Here is a 13,220-nt window from a genome sequence, read left to right as displayed (position 1 = left end):
GTCTGTCTGTCTAACTAACCTCTGCATGTTAGTGTCCACAGGGATTAGAGATAATCATGTTTAACTATACAGTAGGACTGTTCTTCACGGTCTGTCTGAACAGCTACCAGAGCGTGTGTGTAGAGGTCCATTATAACATGGGATCACAGGTCTTTTTGGAATAAAAATGTAAATAAAACCTATCGTCTCTTATAATTGCCCAAGTAGTAGCTTGGTGGACCAGTGGTTAAGACACTGCACTATGGACAAAAGGGTTGTAGGTTCGAATCCTGCATGGGTTGGACGTCTGTAGAGATTGTGGTTGTTCAGTTAAAATTCCAGTACTGTGCAGTGTACTGTTGACAATGACACCACAGATAGTGATACTGGTGCTCACCGACAGGACCTAGCAAGTTATTGGGCTCCCTGTGCGATGGTTCCATACACATTCTGTACTTTTCTGTGGTCCTGTGTGGCTCGGTTGGTAGAGCATGGTTCGCTCTCTCTGGCCTAGTTTGTGAGTGCTGTTCTGGGGTTATTCTCTAGCTGGTTCAGACTGTGTACCAGGCCTTTGTGTGTGTGTGTTGATCCAGAGCAGGGCTGTTGTGGTGTTTGGGAGCCTGTAACAGGCTTGTTTGGGAGGAATGCGGGGGCAGCAGGCAGCAGTAGGGGCATCTGGGACTGATTTGCTGAGCAGATTTGTTGAGCAGATGCTGCGGACGGACCTAAGACACACCCAAGAAAAGTCATCCTTCAGCATCGGCTGTTTGTGTGTGTGTGTATACAGTGCTGTCAAAAACATGCTTTGTTGAATGCATTTCATTTGGACAGGGATGTGATGCATGTCCGACACATGACTGTTCACAATGAACTGACTGCGTTGAGAAGTCAGATTAGAGAATGCTATTTACATCTAGGCCAAGTGCAACTGATAATTGGAATGATCAATGACCGCTGACATCACGTCTGGAATATTGAGGTATTGAACAACAAAACATTGATTAATAACAACATTAGCAATATCAGTCTACTCTGGGCCCTACAATAACATCATGAAGCCTCTAGGCTAGCGGTAATTTATGAAAGAAATTTGCCAACTGACAAGATCTGACGTTAGATTCAGTGAGGGAAAAAAGTTTTTGATCCCCTGCTGATTTTGTATGTTTGTCCACTGACAGAGAAATGATCAGTCTATAATTTTAATGGTAGGTTTATTTGAACAGTGAGAGACAGAATAACATCAAAATAATCCAGAAAAACGCATGTCCAAAATGTTATAAATTGATTTGCATTTTAATTAGGGAAATAAGTATTTGACCCCCTCTCAATCAGAAAGATGTCTGGCTCCCAGGTGCCTTTTATACAGGTAACGAGCTGAGATTAGGAGCACACTCTTAAAGGGAGTGCTCCTAATCTCAGCTTGTTACCTGTATAAAAGACACCTGTCCACAGAAGCGATCAATCAATCAGATTCCAAACTCTCCACCATGGCCAAGACCAAAGAGCTCTCCAAGGATGTCAGGGACAAGATTGTAGACCTACACAAGGCTGGAATGGGCTACAAGACCATCACCAAGCAGCTTGGTGAGAAGGTGACAACAGTTCGTGCGATTATTCGCAAATGGAAGAAACACAAAAGAACTGTAAATCTCCCTCGGCCTGGGGCTCCATGCAAGATCTCACCTCGTGGAGTTGCAATGATCATCAGAACGGTGAGGACTCAGCCCAGAACTACACGGGAGGATCTTGTCAATGATCTCAAGGCAGCTGGGACCATAGTCACCAAGAAAACAATTGGTAACACACTACGCCGTGAAGGACTGAAATCCTGCAGCGCCCGCAAGGTCCCCCTGCTCAAGAAAGCACATATACACGCCCGTCTGAAGTTTGCAAATGAACTTCTGAATGATTCAGAGGAGAACTGGGTGAAAGTGTTGTGGTCAGATGAGATCAAAATGGAGCTATTTGGCATCAACTCAACTCGCCGTGTTTGGAGGAGGAGGAATGCTGCCTATGACCCCAAGAACACCATCCCCACCGTCAAACATGGAGGTGGAAACATTATGCTTTGGGGGTGTTTTTCTGCTAAGGGGACAGGACAACTTCACCGCATCAAAGGGACGATGGACGGGGCCATGTACCGTCAAATCTTGGGTGAGAACCTCCTTCCCTTAGCCAGGGCATTGAAAATGAGTCGTGGATGGGTATTCCAGCATGACAATGACCCAAAACACACGGCCAAGGCAACAAAGGAGTGGCTCAAGAAGAAGCACATTAAGGTCCTGGAGTGGCCTAGCCAGTCTCCAGACCTTAATCCCATAGAAAATCTGTGGAGGGAGCTGAAAGTTCGAGTTGCCAAACGTCAGCCTCGAAACCTTAATGACTTGGAGAAGATCTGCAAAGAGGAGTGGGACAAAATCCCTCCTAAGATGTGTGCAAACCTCGTGGCCAACTACAAGAAACGTCTGACCTCTGTGATTGCCAACAAGGGTTTTGCCACCAAGTACTAAGTCATGTTTTGCAGAGGGGTCAAATACTTTTTTCCCTCATTAAAATGCAAATCAATTTATAACATTTTTGACATGCATTTTTCTGGATTTTTGTTGTTGTTATTCTGTCTCTCACTGTTCAAATAAACCTACCATTAAAATCATAGACTGATAATTTCTTTGTCAGTGGGCAAACGTACAAAATCAGCAGGGGATCAAATACTTTTTTCCCTCACTGTATGTTAGTGTTACATGATCAATGTCATCTGGAGGTGACTGAAATCCATAGATATATGAATAGAAAGCAAACATTTGAAAACAGGTTATGCTTCCTCCGATGTGCCAGATTCCTACTGAAAATGTATTGGATGAATCACTTCTTTATGAACCAGTATATTACTTGCTAGTTATCCAACAACTTTGACTTGCCGGGTACAAGTTGGGAAGGAAGAAGAAGGTTGTTGAAAAAGAGCCTTTCCAGATTTTTGGCTATGACTAGTACTATCGAGATCAAGAATGTAGGTCTTATATCAAGAACAAAGACAATAATGTAGAACCCTAAAATTACTTCTGGGATCCTTTTCTCGGCCTCCATTCCAAATGGTTTCAAAATATGAATGCTGGCAGAAAGCATTCAGGGTTCAGTTAGTCTGAAACAGTTTCTTCTTTCTCCCTAGAAAGATTGTAGTCATTTCATTATTCTGTAACTATGGCTGTGGTGATAAGGTCAGCTGTGGTTTGCAGTAGCCTGCAATTTTAGAATAGTTATTGGGAAAAAGCAGGAGCCACATAATCCAGAGTGGTTTCGGGTGAGGGACAGTAGTCACGGTAGAGGATCTAGGCTAATGCAGACTCCAGCACATTGTGACATGCTGTAGCCTCTTGTAAGGCAAAGTGGTGGGCCAAACACGTGGCCCATTCTGTTTGGGTGTCACTGTCTTCATCGTCATGATTATAATCAGACTCATTTCATCAACAGACTGATTGATTCGCAGCTATCTGATGTGTAGGCTAACTGCTAACGCTATGTGTGTAGGATAAATCACTGAGAGAAGTCCTTTTTCGGTGATGTGCGTTTGACCTCAGCTTGAGGGATTCTCCCATGGCACCGTCATGCATGTCACATTTTGCGTGGTGTAAGGCTAGAAGCATGTATGGAAAGGCCTGTAACTTTTTTCTTTTCCAGTCTCTCTCGCACACACACACTCACATACATACGCACGCATGTTGCACCCACACACATATGCATGCACGCACACACACACACAAATTCATTATCTTTGGGATTTGATCATTAGGGGTATTTTTTACACAAGATTCACAAGCTCTGTGTTTTATCAAGCAGATTGGATCTGATTAGCCAGCTGCTCCTAAATCATGATTTGGATAGGATGCTAGCGCAATACAGTCCAAGAACATTGTGTCGTTTAGCGATTGTGTTAAAAGAAATCTCATAAAAATGTTCTCCCTTTAAATCAGATTCTATCAAACTATTCCCCTATGGAAGGCGGACTGTTTGTAACTCTCCCATAGTTTAAAACCAACTTTGAGTAAGTGGTTCTGTAGCTGTTAACCACTCCAAATAAACAGAGAGAACGTTTGAAGCACGGTTAACATGGGAAACAACACCACAGGGTTTCACTTACAGCTTGAACACATATCTCATAACTGCATCTTTCCAGGGGGCCTCACAGATTATAGCTAGCTGTCCTCCAACAATGAGAATGTGGTCTTCTGGGAGAAAATTGGGGTCTTGAATGACATCATGGATTTCCCACAATTCTCAGAGGTGCCTCTATACTGGGGTTGTGAGTTTCTCTCATCACTTGACTCATAATAAACAAGTGGTATGTGGAGTCGTCGGGTGAGGTTGTCTCTCTCTGGCGGGAGGTAAGCATGGCTTATATGGTGTTGAGTAAAGCTTAAACCATGTATTTAGATTGTAGTTAGGTATTGTAAGTAGTTATCGTACGTTATTGTATGTAATTATTGTAGGTAAGTATTGTATTCAACTGAGCCCGGTGAAGCACGAGGCTAGCTAACCCACTACCTGGACTAGCTAGCGGGTAGCTACTGGTAACTATTAGCAACTGTGGGTAGTTGTTTCACGCTTGAGAGTACCTGTAATTATGCCAGCTAGCTGCCTACCATTCAGCTGTTTTTCTAACCTCATTGTCTGAAGCGTTGGCGTTAGGTAGTTAGTAGCTACTGTGCTCGAAATGTAGCTAGCTTGTTGCTACCTGGATAGCTAACTAAACAATAGCTGGAATGACCTAGCGAACAGACGCGAACTGGCTGAGTCGATTCAGTGGCTAGCTTTGCACTTGGCTGGCTAACAGTAGCTGCTAGGGGTAAGTTATAACCTACATTTGTGTTTTGTTTTTACTTACTGGTAACCAGAGTCGTTCAAGGGAATTCGGGACATGGGTGACTAGTTAACGTTAGCTTGGCTCTCTCTGTGTGTTCGTGCCGTGGGAGGATATTATTATTTTTCGTTGGCAGAGAGCAATGTCTAGCTAGTATGCTAACTATTCTAGCTAACTAACTGGCTGAATAAGTTGACGACGGACTCGCTCAAGCTGTCGGGACTAACCCAGAACTTTACACAACGTTAGACACGGACACGAATGATCTGCTTGGCGTGTTGACACACTGGTGGTTTGTTGTGGCCGAGTATTGGTGCTAAACCGTGTTGTTGGAGGCTGGCATGCTAGTTGGCTGTGGCGTCATAGGATTTGGTGCCCTGGACGGTTTTCACGGAAGAATACTGTACCAAGTTAGCTAGCTGAATAAACTAAGTTAGTCTATTCCTAGAACACATTGAACCGCTGTAGTTTACAACAATAATAGTTTCTGAGGTGGAAGTTGGGAAAGTTATATTTGGGTGTTTCAGTGAAACGTAAGTGAGGTAGGCCCCGCTCTCTCGCTTTCCCAGATGTTTAGTTCATTTCATTCCGATCTCCTTTGCATTATTGTAGCCATTTTCTGTAGCCTGTCAACTATGTGTCTGTCTATCCCTGTTCTCTCCTCTCCGCACAGGCTATAAAAACGCCTCACACCGCGTGGCTGCTGCCACTCTAACCTGGTGGTCCCTGCACGCACGACCCACGTAGAGTTCCAGGTCTCCGGCAGCCTCTGGAACTGCCGTTCTGCGGCCAACAAGGCAGAGTTCATCTCAGCCTATGCTACCCTCCAGTCCCTCGACATCTTGGCGCTGACGGAAACATGGATTACCACAGAAAACACTGCTACTCCTACTGCTCTCTCCTTGTCTGACCATGTGTTCTCACATACCCCTAGAGCATCTGGTCAGCGCGGCGGAGGCACAGGAATCCTCATCTCTCCCAAGTGGACATTCTCTCTTTCTCCCCTGACCCATCTGTCTATCTCCTCATTTGAATTCCATGCTGTCACAGTCACTAGCCCATTCAAGCTTAACATCCTTGTCATTTATCGCCCTCCAGGTTCCCTTGGAGAGTTCATCAATGATCTTGACGCCTTGATAAGTTCCTTTCCTGAGGATGGCTCACCCCTCACAGTTCTGGGTGACTTTAACCTCCCTACGTCTACCTTTGACTCATTTCTCTCTGCCTCCTTCTTTCCACTCCTCTCCTCTTTTGACCTCACCCTCTCACCGTCCCCCCCTACTCACAAGGCAGGCAATACGCTTGACCTCATCTTTACTAGATGCTGTTCTTCTACTAATCTCACTGCAACTCCCCTCCAAGTCTCCGACCACTACTTTGTATCCTTTTCTCTCTCGCTCTCCTCCAACACTACTCACTCTGCCCCTACTCATATGGTAATGCGCCGTCGCAACCTTCGCTCTCTCTCTCCCGCTACTCTCTCCTCTTCCATCCTATCATCTCTTCCCTCTGCTCAATTCTTCTCCCTCCAATCTCCTGATTCTGCCTCCTCTCCTCCCTTTCTGCATCCTTTGACTCTCTATGTCCCCTATCCTCCCGGCCGGCTCGGTCCTCCCCTCCTGCTCCGTGGCTTGACGACTCATTGCAAGCTCACAGAACAGGGCTCCGGGCAGCCGAGCGGAAATGGAGGAAAACTAGACTCCCTGCGGACCTGGCATCTTTTCACTCCCTCTTCTCTACATTTTCTTCCTCTGTTTCTGCTGCTAAAGCCACTTTCTACCACTCTAAATCCCAAGCATCTGCCTCCAACCCTAGGAAGCTCTTTGCCACCTTCTCCTCCCTGCTGAATCCCCCCCCCCCCTCTCTGTGGATGACTTCGTCAACCATTTTGAAAAGAAAGTTGATGACATCCGATCCTCGTTTGTTAAGTCAAATGACACCGCCGGTCCTGCTCACACTGCCCTACCCTATTCTTTGACTTCTTTATCCCCTCTCTCTCCAGATGAAATCTTGCGACTTGTGACGGCCGGCCGCCCAACAACCTGCCCGCTTGACCCTATCCCCTCCTCTCTTCTCCAGACCATTTCCGGAGACCTTCTCCCTTACCTCACCTCGCTCATCAACTCATCCTTGACCGCTGGCTATGTCCCTTCCGTATTCAAGAGAGCGAGAGTTGCACCCCTTCTCAAAAAACCTACACTCGATCCCTCCGATGTCAACAACTACAGACCAGTATCCTTTCTTTCTTTTCTCTCCAAAACTCTTGAGCATGCCGTCTTTAGCCAACTCTCTTACTATCTCTCTCAGAATGACCTTCTTGATCCAAACCAGTCAGGTTTCAAGACTGGTCATTCAACTGAGACTGCTCTTCTCTGTGTCACGGAGGCTCTCCGCACTGCTAAAGCTAACTCTCTCTCCTCTGCTCTCGTCCTTCTAGACCTATCTGCTGCCTTTGATACTGTGAACCATCAGATCCTTCTCTCCACCCTCTCCGAGTTGGGCATCTCCGGCGCGGCTCACTCTTGGATTGCGTCCTACCTGATCTCGCCATCACGGTTGACAACTCCGTTGTGTCCTCCTCCCAGAGTGCAAAGAGCCTTGGCGTGACCCTGGACAACACCCTGTCGTTCCCCGATAACATCAAGGCGGTGACCCGATCCTGTAGGTTCATGCTCTACAACATTCGCAGAGTACGACCCTGCCTTACACAGGAAGCGGCACAGGTCCTAATCCAGGCACTTGTCATCTCCCGTCTGGATTACTGCAACTCGCTGTTGGCTGGGTTCCCTGCCTGTGCCATTAAACTCCTACAACTCATCCAGAACGCCGCAGCCCGTCTGGTGTTCGACCTTCCCAAGTTCTCTCACGTCACCCCGCTCCTCCGCACACTCCACTGGCTTCCAGTTGAAGCTCGCATCTGCTACAAGACCATGGTGCTTGCCTACGGAGCTGTGAGGGGAATGGCACCTCCGTACCATCAGGCTCTGATCAGTCCCTACACCCAAACGAGGGCACTACGTTCATCCACCTCTGGCCTGCTGGCTCCCCTACCTCTGCGGAAGCACAGTTCCCGCTCAGCCCAGTCAAAACTGTTCGCTGCTCTGGCACCCCAATGGTGGAACAAGCTCCCTCACGACGCCAGGACAGCGGAGTCACTCACCACCTTCCGGAGACACTTGAAACCCCACCTCTTTAAGGAATACCTGGGATAGGATAAAGTAATCCTTACCTCACCAAAAAAAATATATATATTGTAAAGTGGTTGTCCCACTGGCTATCATAAGGTGAATGCACCAATTTGTAAGTCACTCTGGATAAGAGCGTCTGCTAAATGACGAAAATGTAAATGTAATAAAGCAAGTTAGTATTTTTTCTGTCTTGTGAATTGGCCAACGTCCCTTACACGCCCATGTAGTGATTTTCTTTTACTGTAAAAAGATGCATGTACAACAAACATAACTGGCTCCACCATTGCATGAAGTTGGAGATATGGATTGATTCTTGTTTGGACAGGATTTGGAAGTATAATATACACTGAGTGTACAAAACATTAGGAACACCTGCTCTTTCCATGACACATACTGCCCAGGTGAAAGCTATGATCCCTTATTGATGTCACTTGTTAAATCCACTTCACCAGTGTAGATGATGGGGAGGAGACAGGTTAAATAAATATTTTTAAGCCTTGAGACAATTCGGACATGGATTGTGTATGTGAGCCATTCAGAGGGTGAATGGGCAATACAACATATTTAAATGCTTTTGAACGGGGTATGGTAGTAGGTGCCAGACGCACCAGTTTGTGTCAAGAACTGCAACGCTGCTGGGTTTTTCACACTCAACAGTTTCCCGTGTGTATCAAGAATGGTCCACCACCCAAAGGACATACAGCCAACTTGACACAACTGTGGGAAGCATTGGAGTCAACATGGGCCAGCATCCCTGTGTAACGCTTTAGACACCTTGTAGATATCATGCCCCGATGAATTGAGGCTATTCTGAGGTCAAAAGGGAGTGGAGGGGCAACTCAATATTAGGAAGGTGTTCTTAATCTTTTGTACACTCAGTGCATACATCATGTGTACATGTACAGTATATGTACTGTTTATGTCATGTATATGTTGCTAGCTGTACACATGCCCAACACTTCTCATCTCTACCATAATAAGCTACTTGTATATTTGACTTTGGTCTGTCCAGTCCTACAGCTTGTGACCAAAGCCATATGTGGTCCACAGACCTGGGTTCATATACTATTTGTTTTCAAATACTTTAGCTAGGCTTGATTGAACTTACCTTGCACAATGGAAGCAATAGAATAGTCCTAAAAGTTCAAACCCCACCTGTAAGAAAGAGATATGGGGCCTCAGTCTTGAAAGGATAGCACTGACTGACTAGAAGATTCCATTAGATTATTTATTCCATATAAAAAGGCTGAGCATAATATTTTATCACTGGCAGAATATTTTCTAAAACAAAAAGATATTACCCCTCTCCAAAGACAGATTAATGCATGAAAAGGGGCTCACTCAGGCGCGCACATTCGCTCTGCATCGGCCCCACCTCCTGCAGCTCTTCATCAGCCCTACCTCCTGCAGCTCTTCATCAGCCCTACCTCCTGCAGCTCGCTGTACTCCACCACTCAGTCCTGGAGAGAGAAGCTCAAACAACAAAGACAAGATGCTAGTTCATGGTAGACAATATCTTTGAAACAGTACTACATATCTAGAGTTGATCAGGCTTTGCGTGTATCATTCATTGATAAGATGTTTTTAACTTTGGACCAAACAAAACAATGCTGCACGGCGCTAGCCGGCCTTTACCGCGGCTACCGTGATTATAGCCTATAGGCCTAGATCTATGGAAGGTATAATGTGAACTGTATTGTCAGTAGAGGAGTGATAGGTGCTTCTCTTCTCTTCCACACCACCCTGCTCATATGTGTTCCAGGAATACTCATTCAAACGGTCAGAAAGTATTTGAATGAAAGCAAATACTATTTGAACCCAGGTCTGCGGTGGTCCAGTGTGGTCCAGTCTGTTCACCAGGCTGGTTCACCACTGATTATCCCCTCTCTCTCCCGTCCTGTGTGGTCTCTCTATCATGCCTCAGTCTGTCTGCTAGGCATTACCGTTCCCTCCGTGTGGAGTGGAGCAGATTTAGAGGTGATTACACATGATTAATGACTTGTTGTCTTCAGTAGAATCCCCCAGCCTCCCAGGAGAAATTCTGCTGAGAGTTCTTCTCTCACAGGGACATTGATCACCATTGTGAGAGTTGGCCTGATTGTGAGAGTTAGCCTGATCTGGCGCACACACACACACGTACAAACACACACACACACACAGTCTTGTACAGCTAACCTTGTGGGGACACACAATTCAATCCCATTCAAAATCCTATTTTCCCTAACCCTAACCGGTACTCTTACCCTAACCTTAACCCCAAAACCTAACCTTAAACCTAACCCTAACCCTAAAACTAACTCTAGCTCCTAACCTTAACATACTTCTAACACTAATTCGAACCTTAACCCTAAACCCCCTATAAATAGCATTTGACCTCGTGGGGACTAACAAAATGTCCCCAGTTGGTCAATTTTTTGTACGTTTCCTATTCTTGTGGGGACTTCTGGTCCACAAAAGAATAGTTAAACACCACACTGAACCGTTGGTGCTCTGCCACTGGAGTAGGTAGATATGGTATCACACACATATTTGCTTATTACCAGCCCTCAGTATAAGGGCAATTGGATATAACCAAGTCAGACCTTATATTTCTGCTTATTGCATATCCATGTTATGTGGATAATATTCCAGTCTATTCTATTCTTCCCAACACAAGTTCTCACACAGGTAAATAGAGCCACAGAAGAGTATATGGGCGGGGAGTGTTATGGTGACTTGGCATAATCTGTTTGTTCCCCAAGTTATCTCATGTTTTGTCTTGGTAATTCAACCCCATCTCATTCTGTTATTTGCTATCTAAAGTTATTGAAATGTTCATTATTGACCACATTATTTACCACATTAATAACAGGCGTTCCCCCGGCCTAATAATATTTTCATCCTTGTACTCCACGGTCCCAGACAGTCACTGCTGCATCACAAATGGCACCCTATTTCCTATATAGTCCACTACCTTTGACGGTCTAGGCCTCTGATCAAAAGTAGTGCACAATGTATTTAATAGGGTGCCATTTGGGACGCACACACTGTCACATAACAAATTACCTGAATAAAAGGAGACTAATTGAAAATGGAGTGGTTGAATAGCAGAGAGAGTGTTCTCCCTAGCCAGAGGAGGTGCAGGCAGTCTGACTGATTGTTTATTTTTTATTTTTCTCGTATATATATATATATATATATATATATATATATATATATATATATATATATATATATATATATATATATATATATATATATATCTATATCATTAAAAATATATATATTTCCCTTTATTACTTTCCAACCCCACCACCCCTTCCCTAATTAGAGTAAACTAGTGAACAACAATGCTTAGGCCTCTACTTCCAGCTTATACATACTAAATACATTTTATGGACACAGTCAATTTTACAATAATTATATTTTGTTTGTTTTTACTCCTGAACTTCCTCAACCTCTCATTTTCATGATGTCCATCCGGTTTGCTTCTATATGCAATATCTTTCTAACTCTGCTCTTTCACAAAAGCTCTCAACCTATAACCTATATACTTATTATGGACACAGTATGCTTTACATTATTAGTTATCTTGTTGTTATTAGTTGTTGTTAGTTGTTATTAGTCCCATCCTTCAACTCCATTCAATACCACCCATCTATCTCTTAACACCATCCATATTGGATTTCTATTTGCCATATACACTGCTCAAAAAAATAAAGGGAACACTTAAACAACACATCCTAGATCTGAATGAATGAAATAATCTTATTAAATACTTTTTTCTTTACATAGTTGAATGTGCTGACAACAAAATCACACAAATTATCAATGGAAATCAAATTTATCAACCCATGGAGGTCTGGATTTGGAGTCACCCTCAAAATTAAAGTGGAAAACCACACTACAGGCTGATCCAACTTTGATGTAATGTCCTTAAAACAAGTCAAAATGAGGCTCAGTAGTGTGTGTGTGGCCTCCACGTGCATGTATGACCTCCCTACAACGCCTGGGCATGCTCCTGATGAGGTGGCGGATGGTCTCCTGAGGGATCTCCTCCCAGACCTGGACTAAAGCATCCGCCAACTCCTGGACAGTCTGTGGTGCAACGTGGCGTTGGTGGATGGAGCGAGACATGATGTCCCAGATGTGCTCAATTGGATTCAGGTCTGGGGAACGGGCGGGCCAGTCCATAGCATCAATGCCTTCCTCTTGCAGGAACTACTGACACACTCCAGCCACATGAGGTCTAGCATTGTCTTGCATTAGGAGGTACGCAGGGCCAACCGCACCAGCATATGGTCTCACAAGGGGTCTGAGGATCTCATCTCGGTACCTAATGGCAGTCTGGTGAGCACATGGAGAGCTGTGCGGCCCCCCAAAGAAATGCCACCCCACACCATGACTGACCCACCGCCAAACCGGTCATGCTGGAGGATGTTGCAGGCAGCAGAACGTTCTCCACGGCGTCTCCAGACTCTGTCATGTCTGTCACATGTGCTTAGTGTGAACCTGCTTTCATCTGTGAAGAGCACAGGGCGCCAGTGGTGAATTTGCCAATCTTGGTGTTCTCTGGCAAATGCCAAACGTCCTGCACGGTGTTGGGCTGTAAGCACAACCCCCACCTGTGGACGTCGGGCCCTCATACCGCCCTCATGGAGTCTTTTTCTGACCGTTTGAGCAGACACATGCACATTTGTGGCCTGCTGGAGGTCATTTTGCAGGGCTCTGGCAGTGCTCCTCCTGCTCCTCCTTGCACAAAGGCGGAGGTAGCGGTCCTGCTGCTGGGCTGTTGCCCTCCTACGGCCTCCTCCACGTCTCCTGATGTACTGGCCTGTCTCCTGGTAGCGCCTCCATGCTCTGGACACTACGCTGACAGACACAGCAAACCTTCTTGCCACAGCTCGCATTGATGTGCCATCCTGGATGAGCTGCACTACCTGAACCACTTGTGTGGGTTGTAGACTCCGTCTCATGCTACCACTAGAGTGAAAGCACCGCCAGCATTCAAAAGTGACCAAAACATCAGCCAGGAAGCATAGGAACTGAGAAGTGGTCTGTGGTCACCACCTGCAGAACCACTTCTTTATTGGGGGTGTCTTGCTAATTGCCTATAATTTTCACCTGTTGTATATTCCATTTGCACAACAGCATGTGACATTTATTGTCAATCAGTGTTGCTTCCTAAGTGGACAGTTTGATTTCACAGATGTGTGATT

The sequence above is a fragment of the Coregonus lavaretus genome (genome assembly GCF_964263955.1).
Source record: "Coregonus lavaretus genome assembly, chromosome: 13".
Classification (NCBI taxonomy): Eukaryota; Metazoa; Chordata; class Actinopteri; order Salmoniformes; family Salmonidae; genus Coregonus; species Coregonus lavaretus.
This window is presented reverse-complemented; position numbering follows the sequence as displayed.